Source organism: Strix uralensis, chromosome 24 (genome assembly GCF_047716275.1).
Source record: "Strix uralensis isolate ZFMK-TIS-50842 chromosome 24, bStrUra1, whole genome shotgun sequence".
Taxonomy (NCBI): domain Eukaryota; kingdom Metazoa; phylum Chordata; class Aves; order Strigiformes; family Strigidae; genus Strix; species Strix uralensis.
This window is the reverse complement of record NC_133995.1, coordinates 1,071,673-1,095,359: the sequence shown is the minus strand read 5'-3', so window position 1 is coordinate 1,095,359 and position 23,687 is coordinate 1,071,673.

The window sequence follows — 23,687 nt, the reverse complement described above, 5'->3', positions numbered from 1 at the left end:
CTGGGGCTCTGTGCTTTTTTTCGTCTGAACAAGTGTTACTGTTTTCTGCACAAAAGCGATTCTGCGAAGCAATGGGAACACTTCTGTTTCCCAGGCACAGAGAAGGTGCTAGCAGGGAATTCTCTGCCTGCTTTTCCCCAGTGCTCTGCAAGCTCTCCAGGACAACATAGAATCTGGGGCTCTGTGCTTTCTTTCGTCTGAACAAGTGTTACTGTTTTCTGCACAAAAGCGATTCTGCGAAGCAATGTGAACAGGCACAGAGAAGGTGCTAGCAGGGAATTCTCTGCCTGCCTTTCCCCAGTGCTCTGCAAGCTCTCCAGGACAACATAAAATCTGGGGCTCTGTGCTTTCTTTCGTTCTGAACAAGTGTTACTGTTTTCTGCACAAAAGCGATTCTGCGAAGCAATGTGAACACTTCTGCTTCCCAGGCACAGAGAAGGTGCTAGCAGGGAATTCTCTGCCTGCTTTTCCCCAGTGCTCTGCAAGCTCTCCAGGACAACATAAAATCTGGGGCTCTGTGCTTTCTTTCGTTCTGAACAAGTGTTACTGTTTTCTGCACAAAAGCGATTCTGCGAAGCAATGTGAACACTTCTGCTTCCCAGGCACAGAGAAGGTGCTAGCAGGGAATTCTCTGCCTGCTTTTCCCCAGTGCTCTGCAAGCTCTCCAGGACAACATAAAATCTGGGGCTCTGTGCTTTTTTTCGTCTGAACAAGTGTTACTGTTTTCTGCACAAAAGCGATTCTGCGAAGCAATGGGAACACTTCTGTTTCCCAGGCACAGAGAAGGTGCTAGCAGGGAATTCTCTGCCTGCCCTTCCCCAGTGCTCTGCAAGCTCTCCAGGACAACATAGAATCTGGGGCTCTGTGCTTTCTTTCGTCTGAACAAGTGTTACTGTTTTCTGCACAAAAGCGATTCTGCGAAGCAATGTGAACAGGCACAGAGAAGGTGCTAGCAGGGAATTCTCTGCCTGCCTTTCCCCAGTGCTCTGCAAGCTCTCCAGGACAACATAAAATCTGGGGCTCTGTGCTTTTTTTCGTCTGAACAAGTGTTACTGTTTTCTGCACAAAAGCGATTCTGCGAAGCAATGTGAACACTTCTGCTTCCCAGGCACAGAGAAGGTGCTAGCAGGGAATTCTCTGCCTGCTTTTCCCCAGTGCTCTGCAAGCTCTCCAGGACAACATAAAATCTGGGGCTCTGTGCTTTCTTTCATTCTGAACAAGTGTTACTGTTTTCTGCACAAAAGCGATTCTGCCAAGCAATGTGAACACTTCTGCTTCCCAGGCACAGAGAAGGTGCTAGCAGGAAATTCTCTGCCTGCTTTTCCCCAGTGCTCTGCAAGATCTCCAGGACAACATAAAATCTGGGGCTCTGTGCTTTCTTTCGTTCTGAACAATTGTTACTGTTTTCTGCACAAAAGCGATTCTGCCAAGCAATGGGAACACTTCTGCTTCCCAGGCACAGAGAAGGTGCTAGCAGGGAATTCTCTGCCTGCTTTTCCCCAGTGCTCTGCAAGCTCTCCAGGACAACATAGAATCTGGGGCTCTGTGCTTTCTTTCGTCTGAACAAGTGTTACTGTTTTCTGCACAAAAGCGATTCTGCGAAGCAATGTGAACAGGCACAAAGAAGGTGCTAGCAGGGAATTCTCTGCCTGCCTTTCCCCAGTGCTCTGCAAGCTCTCCAGGACAACAGCAAATCTGGGGCTCTGTGCTTTCTTTCGTTCTGAACAAGTGTTACTGTTTTCTGCACAAAAGCGATTCTGCGAAGCAATGGGAACACTTCTGTTTCCCAGGCACAGAGAAGGTGCTAGCAGGGAATTCTCTGCCTGCTTTTCCCCAGTGCTCTGCAAGCTCTCCAGGACAACATAAAATCTGGGGCTCTGTGCTTTCTTTTGTTCTGAACAAGTGTTACTGTTTTCTGCACAAAAGCGATTCTGCGAAGCAATGTGAAGACTTCTGCTTCCCAGGCACAGAGAAGGTGCTAGCAGGGAATTCTCTGCCTGCTTTTCCCCAGTGCTCTGCAAGCTCTCCAGGACAACATAAAATCTGGGGCTCTGTGCTTTCTTTCATTCTGAACAAGTGTTACTGTTTTCTGCACAAAAGCGATTCTGCCAAGCAATGTGAACACTTCTGCTTCCCAGGCACAGAGAAGGTGCTAGCAGGAAATTCTCTGCCTGCTTTTCCCCAGTGCTCTGCAAGCTCTCCAGGACAACATAAAATCTGGGGCTCTGTGCTTTCTTTCGTTCTGAACAAGTGTTACTGTTTTCTGCACAAAAGCGATTCTGCGAAGCAATGTGAAGACTTCTGCTTCCCAGGCACAGAGAAGGTGCTAGCAGGGAATTCTCTGCCTGCTTTTCCCCAGTGCTCTGCAAGCTCTCCAGGACAACATAGAATCTGGGGCTCTGTGCTTTCTTTCGTCTGAACAAGTGTTACTGTTTTCTGCACAAAAGCGATTCTGCGAAGCAATGTGAACAGGCACAGAGAAGGTGATAGCAGGGAATTCTCTGCCTGCTTTTCCCCAGTGCTCTGCAAGCTCTCCAGGACAACATAAAATCTGGGGCTCTGTGCTTTCTTTCGTTCTGAACAAGTGTTACTGTTTTCTGCACAAAAGCGATTCTGCGAAGCAATGGGAACACTTCTGTTTCCCAGGCACAGAGAAGGTGCTAGCAGGGAATTCTCTGCCTGCTTTTCCCCAGTGCTCTGCAAGCTCTCCAGGACAACATAAAATCTGGGGCTCTGTGCTTTCTTTCGTTCTGAACAAGTGTTACTGTTTTCTGCACAAAAGCGATTCTGCGAAGCAATGTAAACACTTCTGCTTCCCAGGCACAGAGAAGGTGCTAGCAGGGAATTCTCTGCCTGCTTTTCCCCAGTGCTCTGCAAGCTCTCCAGGACAACATAAAATCTGGGGCTCTGTGCTTTTTTTCGTCTGAACAAGTGTTACTGTTTTCTGCACAAAAGCGATTCTGCGAAGCAATGTGAACAGGCACAAAGAAGGTGCTAGCAGGGAATTCTCTGCCTGCCTTTCCCCAGTGCTCTGCAAGCTCTCCAGGACAACAGCAAATCTGGGGCTCTGTGCTTTCTTTCGTTCTGAACAAGTGTTACTGTTTTCTGCACAAAAGCGATTCTGCGAAGCAATGGGAACACTTCTGTTTCCCAGGCACAGAGAAGGTGCTAGCAGGGAATTCTCTGCCTGCTTTTCCCCAGTGCTCTGCAAGCTCTCCAGGACAACATAAAATCTGGGGCTCTGTGCTTTTTTTCGTCTGAACAAGTGTTACTGTTTTCTGCACAAAAGCGATTCTGCGAAGCAATGGGAACACTTCTGTTTCCCAGGCACAGAGAAGGTGCTAGCAGGGAATTCTCTGCCTGCCTTTCCCCAGTGCTCTGCAAGCTCTCCAGGACAACATAGAATCTGGGGCTCTGTGCTTTCTTTCGTCTGAACAAGTGTTACTGTTTTCTGCACAAAAGCGATTCTGCGAAGCAATGTGAACAGGCACAGAGAAGGTGCTAGCAGGGAATTCTCTGCCTGCCTTTCCCCAGTGCTCTGCAAGCTCTCCAGGACAACATAAAATCTGGGGCTCTGTGCTTTCTTTCGTTCTGAACAAGTGTTACTGTTTTCTGCACAAAAGCGATTCTGCGAAGCAATGTGAACACTTCTGCTTCCCAGGCACAGAGAAGGTGCTAGCAGGGAATTCTCTGCCTGCCTTTCCCCAGTGCTCTGCAAGCTCTCCAGGACAACATAAAATCTGGGGCTCTGTGCTTTCTTTTGTTCTGAACAAGTGTTACTGTTTTCTGCACAAAAGCGATTCTGCGAAGCAATGGGAACACTTCTGTTTCCCAGGCACAGAGAAGGTGCTAGCAGGGAATTCTCTGCCTGCTTTTCCCCAGTGCTCTGCAAGCTCTCCAGGACAACATAAAATCTGGGGCTCTGTGCTTTCTTTCGTTCTGAACAAGTGTTACTGTTTTCTGCACAAAAGCGATTCTGCGAAGCAATGTGAACACTTCTGCTTCCCAGGCACAGAGAAGGTGCTAGCAGGGAATTCTCTGCCTGCTTTTCCCCAGTGCTCTGCAAGCTCTCCAGGACAACATAAAATCTGGGGCTCTGTGCTTTCTTTCGTTCTGAACAAGTGTTACTGTTTTCTGCACAAAAGCGATTCTGCGAAGCAATGGGAACACTTCTGTTTCCCAGGCACAGAGAAGGTGCTAGCAGGGAATTCTCTGCCTGCCTTTCCCCAGTGCTCTGCAAGCTCTCCAGGACAACATAAAATCTGGGGCTCTGTGCTTTTTTTCGTCTGAACAAGTGTTACTGTTTTCTGCACAAAAGCGATTCTGCGAAGCAATGTGAACAGGCACAGAGAAGGTGCTAGCAGGGAATTCTCTGCCTGCCTTTCCACAGTGCTCTGCAAGCTCTCCAGGACAACAGCAAATCTGGGGCTCTGTGCTTTCTTTCGTTCTGAACAAGTGTTACTGTTTTCTGCACAAAAGCGATTCTGCGAAGCAATGGGAACACTTCTGTTTCCCAGGCACAGAGAAGGTGATAGCAGGGAATTCTCTGCCTGCTTTTCCCCAGTGCTCTGCAAGCTCTCCAGGACAACATAAAATCTGGGGCTCTGTGCTTTCTTTCGTTCTGAACAAGTGTTACTGTTTTCTGCACAAAAGCGATTCTGCGAAGCAATGTGAAGACTTCTGCTTCCCAGGCACAGAGAAGGTGCTAGCAGGGAATTCTCTGCCTGCTTTTCCCCAGTGCTCTGCAAGCTCTCCAGGACAACATAAAATCTGGGGCTCTGTGCTTTCTTTCGTTCTGAACAAGTGTTACTGTTTTCTGCACAAAAGCGATTCTGCCAAGCAATGTGAACACTTCTGCTTCCCAGGCACAGAGAAGGTGCTAGCAGGAAATTCTCTGCCTGCTTTTCCCCAGTGCTCTGCAAGCTCTCCAGGACAACATAAAATCTGGGGCTCTGTGCTTTCTTTCGTTCTGAACAAGTGTTACTGTTTTCTGCAAAAAAGCGATTCTGCGAAGCAATGTGAACACTTCTGCTTCCCAGGCACAGAGAAGGTGCTAGCAGGGAATTCTCTGCCTGCTTTTCCCCAGTGCTCTGCAAGCTCTCCAGGACAACATAAAATCTGGGGCTCTGTGCTTTCTTTTGTTCTGAACAAGTGTTACTGTTTTCTGCACAAAAGCGATTCTGCGAAGCAATGTGAACACTTCTGCTTCCCAGGCACAGAGAAGGTGCTAGCAGGGAATTCTCTGCCTGCTTTTCCCCAGTGCTCTGCAAGCTCTCCAGGACAACATAAAATCTGGGGCTCTGTGCTTTTTTTCGTCTGAACAAGTGTTACTGTTTTCTGCACAAAAGCGATTCTGCGAAGCAATGGGAACACTTCTGTTTCCCAGGCACAGAGAAGGTGCTAGCAGGGAATTCTCTGCCTGCCTTTCCCCAGTGCTCTGCAAGCTCTCCAGGACAACATAGAATCTGGGGCTCTGTGCTTTCTTTCGTCTGAACAAGTGTTACTGTTTTCTGCACAAAAGCGATTCTGCGAAGCAATGTGAACAGGCACAGAGAAGGTGCTAGCAGGGAATTCTCTGCCTGCCTTTCCCCAGTGCTCTGCAAGCTCTCCAGGACAACATAAAATCTGGGGCTCTGTGCTTTCTTTCGTTCTGAACAAGTGTTACTGTTTTCTGCACAAAAGCGATTCTGCGAAGCAATGTGAACACTTCTGCTTCCCAGGCACAGAGAAGGTGCTAGCAGGGAATTCTCTGCCTGCCTTTCCCCAGTGCTCTGCAAGCTCTCCAGGACAACATAAAATCTGGGGCTCTGTGCTTTCTTTCGTTCTGAACAAGTGTTACTGTTTTCTGCACAAAAGCGATTCTTGCGAAGCAATGTGAACAGGCACAGAGAAAGTGCTAGCAGGGAATTCTCTGCCTGCCTTTCCCCAGTGCTCTGCAAGCTCTCCAGGACAACATAAAATCTGGGGCTCTGTGCTTTCTTTCGTTCTGAACAAGTGTTAGTGTTTTCTGCACAAAAGCGATTCTGCGAAGCAATGTGAACACTTCTGCTTCCCAGGCACAGAGAAGGTGCTAGCAGGGAATTCTCTGCCTGCTTTTCCCCAGTGCTCTGCAAGCTCTCCAGGACAACATAAAATCTGGGGCTCTGTGCTTTCTTTCGTTCTGAACAAGTGTTACTGTTTTCTGCACAAAAGCGATTCTGCCAAGCAATGTGAACACTTCTGCTTCCCAGGCACAGAGAAGGTGCTAGCAGGGAATTCTCTGCCTGCTTTTCCCCAGTGCTCTGCAAGCTCTCCAGGACAACATAAAATCTGGGGCTCTGTGCTTTTTTTCGTCTGAACAAGTGTTACTGTTTTCTGCACAAAAGCGATTCTGCGAAGCAATGTGAACAGGCACAAAGAAGGTGCTAGCAGGGAATTCTCTGCCTGCCTTTCCCCAGTGCTCTGCAAGCTCTCCAGGACAACATAAAATCTGGGGCTCTGTGCTTTCTTTCGTTCTGAACAAGTGTTACTGTTTTCTGCACAAAAGCGATTCTGCGAAGCAATGGGAACACTTCTGTTTCCCAGGCACAGAGAAGGTGCTAGCAGGGAATTCTCTGCCTGCTTTTCCCCAGTGCTCTGCAAGCTCTCCAGGACAACATAAAATCTGGGGCTCTGTGCTTTCTTTCGTTCTGAACAAGTGTTAGTGTTTTCTGCACAAAAGCGATTCTGCGAAGCAATGTGAAGACTTCTGCTTCCCAGGCACAGAGAAGGTGCTAGCAGGGAATTCTCTGCCTGCTTTTCCCCAGTGCTCTGCAAGCTCTCCAGGACAACATAAAATCTGGGGCTCTGTGCTTTCTTTCGTTCTGAACAAGTGTTACTGTTTTCTGCACAAAAGCGATTCTGCGAAGCAATGTGAACACTTCTGCTTCCCAGGCACAGAGAAGGTGCTAGCAGGGAATTCTCTGCCTGCCTTTCCCCAGTGCTCTGCAAGCTCTCCAGGACAACATAAAATCTGGGGCTCTGTGCTTTCTTTCGTTCTGAACAAGTGTTACTGTTTTCTGCACAAAAGCGATTCTGCGAAGCAATGTAAACACTTCTGCTTCCCAGGCACAGAGAAGGTGCTAGCAGGGAATTCTCTGCCTGCTTTTCCCCAGTGCTCTGCAAGCTCTCCAGGACAACATAAAATCTGGGGCTCTGTGCTTTCTTTCGTCTGAACAAGTGTTACTGTTTTCTGCACAAAAGCGATTCTGCGAAGCAATGTGAACAGGCACAAAGAAGGTGCTAGCAGGGAATTCTCTGCCTGCCTTTCCCCAGTGCTCTGCAAGCTCTCCAGGACAACATAAAATCTGGGGCTCTGTGCTTTCTTTCGTTCTGAACAAGTGTTACTGTTTTCTGCACAAAAGCGATTCTGCGAAGCAATGGGAACACTTCTGCTTCCCAGGCACAGAGAAGGTGCTAGCAGGGAATTCTCTGCCTGCCTTTCCCCAGTGCTCTGCAAGCTCTCCAGGACAACATAGAATCTGGGGCTCTGTGCTTTCTTTCGTCTGAACAAGTGTTACTGTTTTCTGCACAAAAGCGATTCTGCGAAGCAATGTGAACAGGCACAGAGAAGGTGCTAGCAGGGAATTCTCTGCCTGCCTTTCCCCAGTGCTCTGCAAGCTCTCCAGGACAACATAAAATCTGGGGCTCTGTGCTTTCTTTCGTTCTGAACAAGTGTTACTGTTTTCTGCACAAAAGCGATTCTGCGAAGCAATGTGAACACTTCTGCTTCCCAGGCACAGAGAAGGTGCTAGCAGGGAATTCTCTGCCTGCCTTTCCCCAGTGCTCTGCAAGCTCTCCAGGACAACATAAAATCTGGGGCTCTGTGCTTTCTTTCGTTCTGAACAAGTGTTACTGTTTTCTGCACAAAAGCGATTCTTGCGAAGCAATGTGAACAGGCACAGAGAAGGTGCTAGCAGGGAATTCTCTGCCTGCTTTTCCCCAGTGCTCTGCAAGCTCTCCAGGACAACATAAAATCTGGGGCTCTGTGCTTTCTTTCGTTCTGAACAAGTGTTACTGTTTTCTGCACAAAAGCGATTCTGCGAAGCAATGTGAACACTTCTGCTTCCCAGGCACAGAGAAGGTGCTAGCAGGGAATTCTCTGCCTGCCTTTCCCCAGTGCTCTGCAAGCTCTCCAGGACAACATAAAATCTGGGGCTCTGTGCTTTCTTTCGTTCTGAACAAGTGTTACTGTTTTCTGCACAAAAGCGATTCTTGCGAAGCAATGTGAACAGGCACAGAGAAGGTGCTAGCAGGGAATTCTCTGCCTGCTTTTCCCCAGTGCTCTGCAAGCTCTCCAGGACAACATAAAATCTGGGGCTCTGTGCTTTCTTTCGTTCTGAACAAGTGTTACTGTTTTCTGCACAAAAGCGATTCTGCGAAGCAATGGGAACACTTCTGTTTCCCAGGCACAGAGAAGGTGCTAGCAGGGAATTCTCTGCCTGCCTTTCCCCAGTGCTCTGCAAGCTCTCCAGGACAACATAGAATCTGGGGCTCTGTGCTTTCTTTCGTCTGAACAAGTGTTACTGTTTTCTGCACAAAAGCGATTCTGCGAAGCAATGTGAACAGGCACAGAGAAGGTGCTAGCAGGGAATTCTCTGCCTGCCTTTCCCCAGTGCTCTGCAAGCTCTCCAGGACAACATAAAATCTGGGGCTCTGTGCTTTTTTTCGTCTGAACAAGTGTTACTGTTTTCTGCACAAAAGCGATTCTGCGAAGCAATGTGAACAGGCACAAAGAAGGTGCTAGCAGGGAATTCTCTGCCTGCCTTTCCACAGTGCTCTGCAAGCTCTCCAGGACAACAGCAAATCTGGGGCTCTGTGCTTTCTTTCGTTCTGAACAAGTGTTACTGTTTTCTGCACAAAAGCGATTCTGCGAAGCAATGGGAACACTTCTGTTTCCCAGGCACAGAGAAGGTGATAGCAGGGAATTCTCTGCCTGCTTTTCCCCAGTGCTCTGCAAGCTCTCCAGGACAACATAAAATCTGGGGCTCTGTGCTTTCTTTCGTTCTGAACAAGTGTTACTGTTTTCTGCACAAAAGCGATTCTGCGAAGCAATGTGAAGACTTCTGCTTCCCAGGCACAGAGAAGGTGCTAGCAGGGAATTCTCTGCCTGCTTTTCCCCAGTGCTCTGCAAGCTCTCCAGGACAACATAAAATCTGGGGCTCTGTGCTTTCTTTCGTTCTGAACAAGTGTTACTGTTTTCTGCACAAAAGCGATTCTGCCAAGCAATGTGAACACTTCTGCTTCCCAGGCACAGAGAAGGTGCTAGCAGGAAATTCTCTGCCTGCTTTTCCCCAGTGCTCTGCAAGCTCTCCAGGACAACATAAAATCTGGGGCTCTGTGCTTTCTTTCGTTCTGAACAAGTGTTACTGTTTTCTGCAAAAAAGCGATTCTGCGAAGCAATGTGAACACTTCTGCTTCCCAGGCACAGAGAAGGTGCTAGCAGGGAATTCTCTGCCTGCTTTTCCCCAGTGCTCTGCAAGCTCTCCAGGACAACATAAAATCTGGGGCTCTGTGCTTTCTTTTGTTCTGAACAAGTGTTACTGTTTTCTGCACAAAAGCGATTCTGCGAAGCAATGTGAACACTTCTGCTTCCCAGGCACAGAGAAGGTGCTAGCAGGGAATTCTCTGCCTGCTTTTCCCCAGTGCTCTGCAAGCTCTCCAGGACAACATAAAATCTGGGGCTCTGTGCTTTTTTTCGTCTGAACAAGTGTTACTGTTTTCTGCACAAAAGCGATTCTGCGAAGCAATGGGAACACTTCTGTTTCCCAGGCACAGAGAAGGTGCTAGCAGGGAATTCTCTGCCTGCTTTTCCCCAGTGCTCTGCAAGCTCTCCAGGACAACATAGAATCTGGGGCTCTGTGCTTTCTTTCGTCTGAACAAGTGTTACTGTTTTCTGCACAAAAGCGATTCTGCGAAGCAATGTGAACAGGCACAGAGAAGGTGCTAGCAGGGAATTCTCTGCCTGCCTTTCCCCAGTGCTCTGCAAGCTCTCCAGGACAACATAAAATCTGGGGCTCTGTGCTTTCTTTCGTTCTGAACAAGTGTTACTGTTTTCTGCACAAAAGCGATTCTGCGAAGCAATGTGAACACTTCTGCTTCCCAGGCACAGAGAAGGTGCTAGCAGGGAATTCTCTGCCTGCTTTTCCCCAGTGCTCTGCAAGCTCTCCAGGACAACATAAAATCTGGGGCTCTGTGCTTTCTTTCGTTCTGAACAAGTGTTACTGTTTTCTGCACAAAAGCGATTCTGCGAAGCAATGTGAACACTTCTGCTTCCCAGGCACAGAGAAGGTGCTAGCAGGGAATTCTCTGCCTGCTTTTCCCCAGTGCTCTGCAAGCTCTCCAGGACAACATAAAATCTGGGGCTCTGTGCTTTTTTTCGTCTGAACAAGTGTTACTGTTTTCTGCACAAAAGCGATTCTGCGAAGCAATGGGAACACTTCTGTTTCCCAGGCACAGAGAAGGTGCTAGCAGGGAATTCTCTGCCTGCCCTTCCCCAGTGCTCTGCAAGCTCTCCAGGACAACATAGAATCTGGGGCTCTGTGCTTTCTTTCGTCTGAACAAGTGTTACTGTTTTCTGCACAAAAGCGATTCTGCGAAGCAATGTGAACAGGCACAGAGAAGGTGCTAGCAGGGAATTCTCTGCCTGCCTTTCCCCAGTGCTCTGCAAGCTCTCCAGGACAACATAAAATCTGGGGCTCTGTGCTTTTTTTCGTCTGAACAAGTGTTACTGTTTTCTGCACAAAAGCGATTCTGCGAAGCAATGTGAACACTTCTGCTTCCCAGGCACAGAGAAGGTGCTAGCAGGGAATTCTCTGCCTGCTTTTCCCCAGTGCTCTGCAAGCTCTCCAGGACAACATAAAATCTGGGGCTCTGTGCTTTCTTTCATTCTGAACAAGTGTTACTGTTTTCTGCACAAAAGCGATTCTGCCAAGCAATGTGAACACTTCTGCTTCCCAGGCACAGAGAAGGTGCTAGCAGGAAATTCTCTGCCTGCTTTTCCCCAGTGCTCTGCAAGATCTCCAGGACAACATAAAATCTGGGGCTCTGTGCTTTCTTTCGTTCTGAACAATTGTTACTGTTTTCTGCACAAAAGCGATTCTGCCAAGCAATGGGAACACTTCTGCTTCCCAGGCACAGAGAAGGTGCTAGCAGGGAATTCTCTGCCTGCTTTTCCCCAGTGCTCTGCAAGCTCTCCAGGACAACATAGAATCTGGGGCTCTGTGCTTTCTTTCGTCTGAACAAGTGTTACTGTTTTCTGCACAAAAGCGATTCTGCGAAGCAATGTGAACAGGCACAAAGAAGGTGCTAGCAGGGAATTCTCTGCCTGCCTTTCCCCAGTGCTCTGCAAGCTCTCCAGGACAACAGCAAATCTGGGGCTCTGTGCTTTCTTTCGTTCTGAACAAGTGTTACTGTTTTCTGCACAAAAGCGATTCTGCGAAGCAATGGGAACACTTCTGTTTCCCAGGCACAGAGAAGGTGCTAGCAGGGAATTCTCTGCCTGCTTTTCCCCAGTGCTCTGCAAGCTCTCCAGGACAACATAAAATCTGGGGCTCTGTGCTTTCTTTCGTTCTGAACAAGTGTTACTGTTTTCTGCACAAAAGCGATTCTGCGAAGCAATGTGAACACTTCTGTTTCCCAGGCACAGAGAAGGTGATAGCAGGGAATTCTCTGCCTGCTTTTCCCCAGTGCTCTGCAAGCTCTCCAGGACAACATAAAATCTGGGGCTCTGTGCTTTCTTTCGTTCTGAACAAGTGTTACTTTTTTCTGCACAAAAGCGATTCTGCGAAGCAATGTAAACACTTCTGCTTCCCAGGCACAGAGAAGGTGCTAGCAGGGAATTCTCTGCCTGCTTTTCCCCAGTGCTCTGCAAGCTCTCCAGGACAACATAAAATCTGGGGCTCTGTGCTTTTTTTCGTCTGAACAAGTGTTACTGTTTTCTGCACAAAAGCGATTCTGCGAAGCAATGTGAACAGGCACAAAGAAGGTGCTAGCAGGGAATTCTCTGCCTGCCTTTCCCCAGTGCTCTGCAAGCTCTCCAGGACAACAGCAAATCTGGGGCTCTGTGCTTTCTTTCGTTCTGAACAAGTGTTACTGTTTTCTGCACAAAAGCGATTCTGCGAAGCAATGGGAACACTTCTGTTTCCCAGGCACAGAGAAGGTGCTAGCAGGGAATTCTCTGCCTGCTTTTCCCCAGTGCTCTGCAAGCTCTCCAGGACAACATAAAATCTGGGGCTCTGTGCTTTTTTTCGTCTGAACAAGTGTTACTGTTTTCTGCACAAAAGCGATTCTGCGAAGCAATGGGAACACTTCTGTTTCCCAGGCACAGAGAAGGTGCTAGCAGGGAATTCTCTGCCTGCCTTTCCCCAGTGCTCTGCAAGCTCTCCAGGACAACATAGAATCTGGGGCTCTGTGCTTTCTTTCGTCTGAACAAGTGTTACTGTTTTCTGCACAAAAGCGATTCTGCGAAGCAATGTGAACAGGCACAGAGAAGGTGCTAGCAGGGAATTCTCTGCCTGCCTTTCCCCAGTGCTCTGCAAGCTCTCCAGGACAACATAAAATCTGGGGCTCTGTGCTTTCTTTCGTTCTGAACAAGTGTTACTGTTTTCTGCACAAAAGCGATTCTGCGAAGCAATGTGAACACTTCTGCTTCCCAGGCACAGAGAAGGTGCTAGCAGGGAATTCTCTGCCTGCCTTTCCCCAGTGCTCTGCAAGCTCTCCAGGACAACATAAAATCTGGGGCTCTGTGCTTTCTTTTGTTCTGAACAAGTGTTACTGTTTTCTGCACAAAAGCGATTCTGCGAAGCAATGGGAACACTTCTGTTTCCCAGGCACAGAGAAGGTGCTAGCAGGGAATTCTCTGCCTGCTTTTCCCCAGTGCTCTGCAAGCTCTCCAGGACAACATAAAATCTGGGGCTCTGTGCTTTCTTTCGTTCTGAACAAGTGTTACTGTTTTCTGCACAAAAGCGATTCTGCGAAGCAATGTGAACACTTCTGCTTCCCAGGCACAGAGAAGGTGCTAGCAGGGAATTCTCTGCCTGCTTTTCCCCAGTGCTCTGCAAGCTCTCCAGGACAACATAAAATCTGGGGCTCTGTGCTTTCTTTCGTTCTGAACAAGTGTTACTGTTTTCTGCACAAAAGCGATTCTGCCAAGCAATGTGAACACTTCTGCTTCCCAGGCACAGAGAAGGTGCTAGCAGGGAATTCTCTGCCTGCCTTTCCCCAGTGCTCTGCAAGCTCTCCAGGACAACATAAAATCTGGGGCTCTGTGCTTTCTTTCGTTCTGAACAAGTGTTACTGTTTTCTGCACAAAAGCGATTCTGCGAAGCAATGTAAACACTTCTGCTTCCCAGGCACAGAGAAGGTGCTAGCAGGGAATTCTCTGCCTGCTTTTCCCCAGTGCTCTGCAAGCTCTCCAGGACAACATAAAATCTGGGGCTCTGTGCTTTCTTTCGTCTGAACAAGTGTTACTGTTTTCTGCACAAAAGCGATTCTGCGAAGCAATGTGAACAGGCACAAAGAAGGTGCTAGCAGGGAATTCTCTGCCTGCCTTTCCCCAGTGCTCTGCAAGCTCTCCAGGACAACAGCAAATCTGGGGCTCTGTGCTTTCTTTCGTTCTGAACAAGTGTTACTGTTTTCTGCACAAAAGCGATTCTGCGAAGCAATGGGAACACTTCTGCTTCCCAGGCACAGAGAAGGTGCTAGCAGGGAATTCTCTGCCTGCTTTTCCCCAGTGCTCTGCAAGCTCTCCAGGACAACATAAAATCTGGGGCTCTGTGCTTTTTTTCGTCTGAACAAGTGTTACTGTTTTCTGCACAAAAGCGATTCTGCGAAGCAATGTGAACAGGCACAAAGAAGGTGCTAGCAGGGAATTCTCTGCCTGCCTTTCCCCAGTGCTCTGCAAGCTCTCCAGGACAACATAAAATCTGGGGCTCTGTGCTTTCTTTCGTTCTGAACAAGTGTTACTGTTTTCTGCACAAAAGCGATTCTGCGAAGCAATGTAAACACTTCTGCTTCCCAGGCACAGAGAAGGTGCTAGCAGGGAATTCTCTGCCTGCTTTTCCCCAGTGCTCTGCAAGCTCTCCAGGACAACATAAAATCTGGGGCTCTGTGCTTTCTTTCGTCTGAACAAGGGTGTTACTGTTTTCTGCACAAAAGCGATTCTGCGAAGCAATGTGAACAGGCACAAAGAAGGTGCTAGCAGGGAATTCTCTGCCTGCCTTTCCCCAGTGCTCTGCAAGCTCTCCAGGACAACAGCAAATCTGGGGCTCTGTGCTTTCTTTCGTTCTGAACAAGTGTTACTGTTTTCTGCACAAAAGCGATTCTGCGAAGCAATGGGAACACTTCTGCTTCCCAGGCACAGAGAAGGTGCTAGCAGGGAATTCTCTGCCTGCTTTTCCCCAGTGCTCTGCAAGCTCTCCAGGACAACATAAAATCTGGGGCTCTGTGCTTTTTTTCGTCTGAACAAGTGTTAGTGTTTTCTGCACAAAAGCGATTCTGCGAAGCAATGTGAACAGGCACAAAGAAGGTGCTAGCAGGGAATTCTCTGCCTGCCTTTCCCCAGTGCTCTGCAAGCTCTCCAGGACAACAGCAAATCTGGGGCTCTGTGCTTTCTTTCGTTCTGAACAAGTGTTACTGTTTTCTGCACAAAAGCGATTCTGCGAAGCAATGGGAACACTTCTGCTTCCCAGGCACAGAGAAGGTGCTAGCAGGGAATTCTCTGCCTGCTTTTCCCCAGTGCTCTGCAAGCTCTCCAGGACAACATAAAATCTGGGGCTCTGTGCTTTTTTTCGTCTGAACAAGTGTTACTGTTTTCTGCACAAAAGCGATTCTGCGAAGCAATGGGAACACTTCTGTTTCCCAGGCACAGAGAAGGTGCTAGCAGGGAATTCTCTGCCTGCCTTTCCCCAGTGCTCTGCAAGCTCTCCAGGACAACATAGAATCTGGGGCTCTGTGCTTTCTTTCGTCTGAACAAGTGTTACTGTTTTCTGCACAAAAGCGATTCTGCGAAGCAATGTGAACAGGCACAGAGAAGGTGCTAGCAGGGAATTCTCTGCCTGCCTTTCCCCAGTGCTCTGCAAGCTCTCCAGGACAACATAAAATCTGGGGCTCTGTGCTTTCTTTCGTTCTGAACAAGTGTTACTGTTTTCTGCACAAAAGCGATTCTGCGAAGCAATGTGAACACTTCTGCTTCCCAGGCACAGAGAAGGTGCTAGCAGGGAATTCTCTGCCTGCCTTTCCCCAGTGCTCTGCAAGCTCTCCAGGACAACATAAAATCTGGGGCTCTGTGCTTTCTTTTGTTCTGAACAAGTGTTACTGTTTTCTGCACAAAAGCGATTCTGCGAAGCAATGGGAACACTTCTGTTTCCCAGGCACAGAGAAGGTGCTAGCAGGGAATTCTCTGCCTGCTTTTCCCCAGTGCTCTGCAAGCTCTCCAGGACAACATAAAATCTGGGGCTCTGTGCTTTCTTTCGTTCTGAACAAGTGTTACTGTTTTCTGCACAAAAGCGATTCTGCGAAGCAATGTGAACACTTCTGCTTCCCAGGCACAGAGAAGGTGCTAGCAGGGAATTCTCTGCCTGCTTTTCCCCAGTGCTCTGCAAGCTCTCCAGGACAACATAAAATCTGGGGCTCTGTGCTTTCTTTCGTTCTGAACAAGTGTTACTGTTTTCTGCACAAAAGCGATTCTGCCAAGCAATGTGAACACTTCTGCTTCCCAGGCACAGAGAAGGTGCTAGCAGGGAATTCTCTGCCTGCCTTTCCCCAGTGCTCTGCAAGCTCTCCAGGACAACATAAAATCTGGGGCTCTGTGCTTTCTTTCGTTCTGAACAAGTGTTACTGTTTTCTGCACAAAAGCGATTCTGCGAAGCAATGTAAACACTTCTGCTTCCCAGGCACAGAGAAGGTGCTAGCAGGGAATTCTCTGCCTGCTTTTCCCCAGTGCTCTGCAAGCTCTCCAGGACAACATAAAATCTGGGGCTCTGTGCTTTCTTTCGTCTGAACAAGTGTTACTGTTTTCTGCACAAAAGCGATTCTGCGAAGCAATGTGAACAGGCACAAAGAAGGTGCTAGCAGGGAATTCTCTGCCTGCCTTTCCCCAGTGCTCTGCAAGCTCTCCAGGACAACAGCAAATCTGGGGCTCTGTGCTTTCTTTCGTTCTGAACAAGTGTTACTGTTTTCTGCACAAAAGCGATTCTGCGAAGCAATGGGAACACTTCTGCTTCCCAGGCACAGAGAAGGTGCTAGCAGGGAATTCTCTGCCTGCTTTTCCCCAGTGCTCTGCAAGCTCTCCAGGACAACATAAAATCTGGGGCTCTGTGCTTTTTTTCGTCTGAACAAGTGTTACTGTTTTCTGCACAAAAGCGATTCTGCGAAGCAATGTGAACAGGCACAAAGAAGGTGCTAGCAGGGAATTCTCTGCCTGCTTTTCCCCAGTGCTCTGCAAGCTCTCCAGGACAACATAAAATCTGGGGCTCTGTGCTTTCTTTCGTTCTGAACAAGTGTTACTGTTTTCTGCACAAAAGCGATTCTGCGAAGCAATGTAAACACTTCTGCTTCCCAGGCACAGAGAAGGTGCTAGCAGGGAATTCTCTGCCTGCTTTTCCCCAGTGCTCTGCAAGCTCTCCAGGACAACATAAAATCTGGGGCTCTGTGCTTTCTTTCGTCTGAACAAGGGTGTTACTGTTTTCTGCACAAAAGCGATTCTGCGAAGCAATGTGAACAGGCACAAAGAAGGTGCTAGCAGGGAATTCTCTGCCTGCCTTTCCCCAGTGCTCTGCAAGCTCTCCAGGACAACAGCAAATCTGGGGCTCTGTGCTTTCTTTCGTTCTGAACAAGTGTTACTGTTTTCTGCACAAAAGCGATTCTGCGAAGCAATGGGAACACTTCTGCTTCCCAGGCACAGAGAAGGTGCTAGCAGGGAATTCTCTGCCTGCTTTTCCCCAGTGCTCTGCAAGCTCTCCAGGACAACATAAAATCTGGGGCTCTGTGCTTTTTTTCGTCTGAACAAGTGTTAGTGTTTTCTGCACAAAAGCGATTCTGCGAAGCAATGTGAACAGGCACAAAGAAGGTGCTAGCAGGGAATTCTCTGCCTGCCTTTCCCCAGTGCTCTGCAAGCTCTCCAGGACAACAGCAAATCTGGGGCTCTGTGCTTTCTTTCGTTCTGAACAAGTGTTACTGTTTTCTGCACAAAAGCGATTCTGCGAAGCAATGGGAACACTTCTGTTTCCCAGGCACAGAGAAGGTGCTAGCAGGGAATTCTCTGCCTGCTTTTCCCCAGTGCTCTGCAAGCTCTCCAGGACAACATAAAACCTGGGGCTCTGTGCTTTTTTTCGTCTGAACAAGTGTTACTGTTTTCTGCACAAAAGCGATTCTGCGAAGCAATGGGAACACTTCTGTTTCCCAGGCACAGAGAAGGTGCTAGCAGGGAATTCTCTGCCTGCCTTTCCCCAGTGCTCTGCAAGCTCTCCAGGACAACATAGAATCTGGGGCTCTGTGCTTTCTTTCGTCTGAACAAGTGTTACTGTTTTCTGCACAAAAGCGATTCTGCGAAGCAATGTGAACAGGCACAGAGAAGGTGCTAGCAGGGAATTCTCTGCCTGCCTTTCCCCAGTGCTCTGCAAGCTCTCCAGGACAACATAAAATCTGGGGCTCTGTGCTTTCTTTCGTTCTGAACAAGTGTTAGTGTTTTCTGCACAAAAGCGATTCTGCGAAGCAATGTGAACACTTCTGTTTCCCAGGCACAGAGAAGGTGATAGCAGGGAATTCTCTGCCTGCTTTTCCCCAGTGCTCTGCAAGCTCTCCAGCACAACATAAAATCTGGGGCTCTGTGCTTTCTTTCGTTCTGAACAAGTGTTACTGTTTTCTGCACAAAAGCGATTCTGCGAAGCAATGTGAACACTTCTGCTTCCCAGGCACAGAGAAGGTGCTAGCAGGGAATTCTCTGCCTGCCTTTCCCCAGTGCTCTGCAAGCTCTCCAGGACAACATAAAATCTGGGGCTCTGTGCTTTCTTTCGTTCTGAACAAGTGTTACTGTTTTCTGCACAAAAGCGATTCTGCGAAGCAATGGGAACACTTCTGTTTCCCAGGCACAGAGAAGGTGCTAGCAGGGAATTCTCTGCCTGCTTTTCCCCAGTGCTCTGCAAGCTCTCCAGGACAACATAAAATCTGGGGCTCTGTGCTTTTTTTCGTCTGAACAAGTGTTACTGTTTTCTGCACAAAAGCGATTCTGCGAAGCAATGTGAACAGGCACAGAGAAGGTGCTAGCAGGGAATTCTCTGCCTGCCTTTCCCCAGTGCTCTGCAAGCTCTCCAGGACAACAGCAAATCTGGGGCTCTGTGCTTTCTTTCGTTCTGAACAAGTGTTAGTGTTTTCTGCACAAAAGCGATTCTGCGAAGCAATGGGAACACTTCTGTTTCCCAGGCACAGAGAAGGTGCTAGCAGGGAATTCTCTGCCTGCTTTTCCCCAGTGCTCTGCAAGCTCTCCAGGACAACATAAAATCTGGGGCTCTGTGCTTTCTTTCGTTCTGAACAAGTGTTACTGTTTTCTGCACAAAAGCGATTCTGCGAAGAAATGTGAACAGGCACAAAGAAGGTGCTAGCAGGGAATTCTCTGCCTGCCTTTCCCCAGTGCTCTGCAAGCTCTCCAGGACAACAGCAAATCTGGGGCTCTGTGCTTTCTTTCGTTCTGAACAAGTGTTAGTGTTTTCTGCACAAAAGCGATTCTGCGAAGCAATGTGAACACTTCTGTTTCCCAGGCACAGAGATGGTGCTAGCAGGGAATTCTCTGCCTGCTTTTCCCCAGTGCTCTGCAAGCTCTCCAGGACAACATAAAATCTGGGGCTCTGTGCTTTCTTTCGTTCTGAACAAGTGTTACTGTTTTCTGCACAAAAGCGATTCTGCGAAGCAATGGGAACACTTCTGCTTCCCAGGCACAGAGAAGGTGCTAGCAGGGAATTCTCTGCCTGCTTTTCCCCAGTGCTCTGCAAGCTCTCCAGGACAACATAAAATCTGGGGCTCTGTGCTTTTTTTCGTCTGAACAAGTGTTACTGTTTTCTGCACAAAAGCGATTCTGCGAAGCAATGTGAACAGGCACAGAGAAGGTGCTAGCAGGGAATTCTCTGCCTGCCTTTCCTCAGTGCTCTGCAAGCTCTCCAGGACAACATAAAATCTGGGGCTCTGTGCTTTCTTTCGTTCTGAACAAGTGTTAGTGTTTTCTGCACAAAAGCGATTCTGCGAAGCAATGTAAACACTTCTGCTTCCCAGGCACAGAGAAGGTGCTAGCAGGGAATTCTCTGCCTGCTTTTCCCCAGTGCTCTGCAAGCTCTCCAGGACAACATAAAATCTGGGGCTCTGTGCTTTCTTTCGTTCTGAACAAGTGTTACTGTTTTCTGCACAAAAGCGATTCTGCGAAGCAATGTGAACAGGCACAAAGAAGGTGCTAGCAGGGAATTCTCTGCCTGCCTTTCCCCAGTGCTCTGCAAGCTCTCCAGGACAACAGCAAATCTGGGGCTCTGTGCTTTCTTTCGTTCTGAACAAGTGTTACTGTTTTCTGCACAAAAGCGATTCTGCGAAGCAATGGGAACACTTCTGCTTCCCAGGCACAGAGAAGGTGCTAGCAGGGAATTCTCTGCCTGCTTTTCCCCAGTGCTCTGCAAGCTCTCCAGGACAACATAAAATCTGGGGCTCTGTGCTTTTTTTCGTCTGAACAAGTGTTACTGTTTTCTGCACAAAAGCGATTCTGCGAAGCAATGTGAACAGGCACAAAGAAGGTGCTAGCAGGGAATTCTCTGCCTGCCTTTCCCCAGTGCTCTGCAAGCTCTCCAGGACAACATAAAATCTGGGGCTCTGTGCTTTCTTTCGTTCTGAACAAGTGTTACTGTTTTCTGCACAAAAGCGATTCTGCGAAGCAATGTAAACACTTCTGCTTCCCAGGCACAGAGAAGGTGCTAGCAGGGAATTCTCTGCCTGCTTTTCCCCAGTGCTCTGCAAGCTCTCCAGGACAACATAAAATCTGGGGCTCTGTGCTTTCTTTCGTCTGAACAAGGGTGTTACTGTTTTCTGCACAAAAGCGATTCTGCGAAGCAATGTGAACAGGCACAAAGAAGGTGCTAGCAGGGAATTCTCTGCCTGCCTTTCCCCAGTGCTCTGCAAGCTCTCCAGGACAACAGCAAATCTGGGGCTCTGTGCTTTCTTTCGTTCTGAACAAGTGTTACTGTTTTCTGCACAAAAGCGATTCTGCGAAGCAATGGGAACACTTCTGCTTCCCAGGCACAGAGAAGGTGCTAGCAGGGAATTCTCTGCCTGCTTTTCCCCAGTGCTCTGCAAGCTCTCCAGGACAACATAAAATCTGGGGCTCTGTGCTTTTTTTCGTCTGAACAAGTGTTAGTGTTTTCTGCACAAAAGCGATTCTGCGAAGCAATGTGAACAGGCACAAAGAAGGTGCTAGCAGGGAATTCTCTGCCTGCCTTTCCCCAGTGCTCTGCAAGCTCTCCAGGACAACAGCAAATCTGGGGCTCTGTGCTTTCTTTCGTTCTGAACAAGTGTTACTGTTTTCTGCACAAAAGCGATTCTGCGAAGCAATGGGAACACTTCTGCTTCCCAGGCACAGAGAAGGTGCTAGCAGGGAATTCTCTGCCTGCTTTTCCCCAGTGCTCTGCAAGCTCTCCAGGACAACATAAAATCTGGGGCTCTGTGCTTTTTTTCGTCTGAACAAGTGTTACTGTTTTCTGCACAAAAGCGATTCTGCGAAGCAATGGGAACACTTCTGTTTCCCAGGCACAGAGAAGGTGCTAGCAGGGAATTCTCTGCCTGCCTTTCCCCAGTGCTCTGCAAGCTCTCCAGGACAACATAGAATCTGGGGCTCTGTGCTTTCTTTCGTCTGAACAAGTGTTACTGTTTTCTGCACAAAAGCGATTCTGCGAAGCAATGTGAACAGGCACAGAGAAGGTGCTAGCAGGGAATTCTCTGCCTGCCTTTCCCCAGTGCTCTGCAAGCTCTCCAGGACAACATAAAATCTGGGGCTCTGTGCTTTCTTTCGTTCTGAACAAGTGTTACTGTTTTCTGCACAAAAGCGATTCTGCGAAGCAATGTGAACACTTCTGCTTCCCAGGCACAGAGAAGGTGCTAGCAGGGAATTCTCTGCCTGCCTTTCCCCAGTGCTCTGCAAGCTCTCCAGGACAACATAAAATCTGGGGCTCTGTGCTTTCTTTTGTTCTGAACAAGTGTTACTGTTTTCTGCACAAAAGCGATTCTGCGAAGCAATGGGAACACTTCTGTTTCCCAGGCACAGAGAAGGTGCTAGCAGGGAATTCTCTGCCTGCTTTTCCCCAGTGCTCTGCAAGCTCTCCAGGACAACATAAAATCTGGGGCTCTGTGCTTTCTTTCGTTCTGAACAAGTGTTACTGTTTTCTGCACAAAAGCGATTCTGCCAAGCAATGTGAACACTTCTGTTTCCCAGGCACAGAGAAGGTGCTAGCAGGGAATTCTCTGCCTGCTTTTCCCCAGTGCTCTGCAAGCTCTCCAGGACAACATAAAATCTGGGGCTCTGTGCTTTCTTTCGTTCTGAACAAGTGTTACTGTTTTCTGCACAAAAGCGATTCTGCCAAGCAATGTGAACACTTCTGCTTCCCAGGCACAGAGAAGGTGCTAGCAGGGAATTCTCTGCCTGCCTTTCCCCAGTGCTCTGCAAGCTCTCCAGGACAACATAAAATCTGGGGCTCTGTGCTTTCTTTCGTTCTGAACAAGTGTTACTGTTTTCTGCACAAAAGCGATTCTGCGAAGCAATGTAAACACTTCTGCTTCCCAGGCACAGAGAAGGTGCTAGCAGGGAATTCTCTGCCTGCTTTTCCCCAGTGCTCTGCAAGCTCTCCAGGACAACATAAAATCTGGGGCTCTGTGCTTTCTTTCGTCTGAACAAGTGTTACTGTTTTCTGCACAAAAGCGATTCTGCGAAGCAATGTGAACAGGCACAAAGAAGGTGCTAGCAGGGAATTCTCTGCCTGCCTTTCCCCAGTGCTCTGCAAGCTCTCCAGGACAACAGCAAATCTGGGGCTCTGTGCTTTCTTTCGTTCTGAACAAGTGTTACTGTTTTCTGCACAAAAGCGATTCTGCGAAGCAATGGGAACACTTCTGCTTCCCAGGCACAGAGAAGGTGCTAGCAGGGAATTCTCTGCCTGCTTTTCCCCAGTGCTCTGCAAGCTCTCCAGGACAACATAAAATCTGGGGCTCTGTGCTTTTTTTCGTCTGAACAAGTGTTACTGTTTTCTGCACAAAAGCGATTCTGCGAAGCAATGTGAACAGGCACAAAGAAGGTGCTAGCAGGGAATTCTCTGCCTGCCTTTCCCCAGTGCTCTGCAAGCTCTCCAGGACAACATAAAATCTGGGGCTCTGTGCTTTCTTTCGTTCTGAACAAGTGTTACTGTTTTCTGCACAAAAGCGATTCTGCGAAGCAATGTAAACACTTCTGCTTCCCAGGCACAGAGAAGGTGCTAGCAGGGAATTCTCTGCCTGCTTTTCCCCAGTGCTCTGCAAGCTCTCCAGGACAACATAAAATCTGGGGCTCTGTGCTTTCTTTCGTCTGAACAAGGGTGTTACTGTTTTCTGCACAAAAGCGATTCTGCGAAGCAATGTGAACAGGCACAAAGAAGGTGCTAGCAGGGAATTCTCTGCCTGCCTTTCCCCAGTGCTCTGCAAGCTCTCCAGGACAACAGCAAATCTGGGGCTCTGTGCTTTCTTTCGTTCTGAACAAGTGTTACTGTTTTCTGCACAAAAGCGATTCTGCGAAGCAATGGGAACACTTCTGCTTCCCAGGCACAGAGAAGGTGCTAGCAGGGAATTCTCTGCCTGCTTTTCCCCAGTGCTCTGCAAGCTCTCCAGGACAACATAAAATCTGGGGCTCTGTGCTTTTTTTCGTCTGAACAAGTGTTAGTGTTTTCTGCACAAAAGCGATTCTGCGAAGCAATGTGAACAGGCACAAAGAAGGTGCTAGCAGGGAATTCTCTGCCTGCCTTTCCCCAGTGCTCTGCAAGCTCTCCAGGACAACAGCAAATCTGGGGCTCTGTGCTTTCTTTCGTTCTGAACAAGTGTTACTGTTTTCTGCACAAAAGCGATTCTGCGAAGCAATGGGAACACTTCTGTTTCCCAGGCACAGAGAAGGTGCTAGCAGGGAATTCTCTGCCTGCTTTTCCCCAGTGCTCTGCAAGCTCTCCAGGACAACATAAAACCTGGGGCTCTGTGCTTTTTTTCGTCTGAACAAGTGTTACTGTTTTCTGCACAAAAGCGATTCTGCGAAGCAATGGGAACACTTCTGTTTCCCAGGCACAGAGAAGGTGCTAGCAGGGAATTCTCTGCCTGCCTTTCCCCAGTGCTCTGCAAGCTCTCCAGGACAACATAGAATCTGGGGCTCTGTGCTTTCTTTCGTCTGAACAAGTGTTACTGTTTTCTGCACAAAAGCGATTCTGCGAAGCAATGTGAACAGGCACAGAGAAGGTGCTAGCAGGGAATTCTCTGCCTGCCTTTCCCCAGTGCTCTGCAAGCTCTCCAGGACAACATAAAATCTGGGGCTCTGTGCTTTCTTTCGTTCTGAACAAGTGTTAGTGTTTTCTGCACAAAAGCGATTCTGCGAAGCAATGTGAACACTTCTGTTTCCCAGGCACAGAGAAGGTGATAGC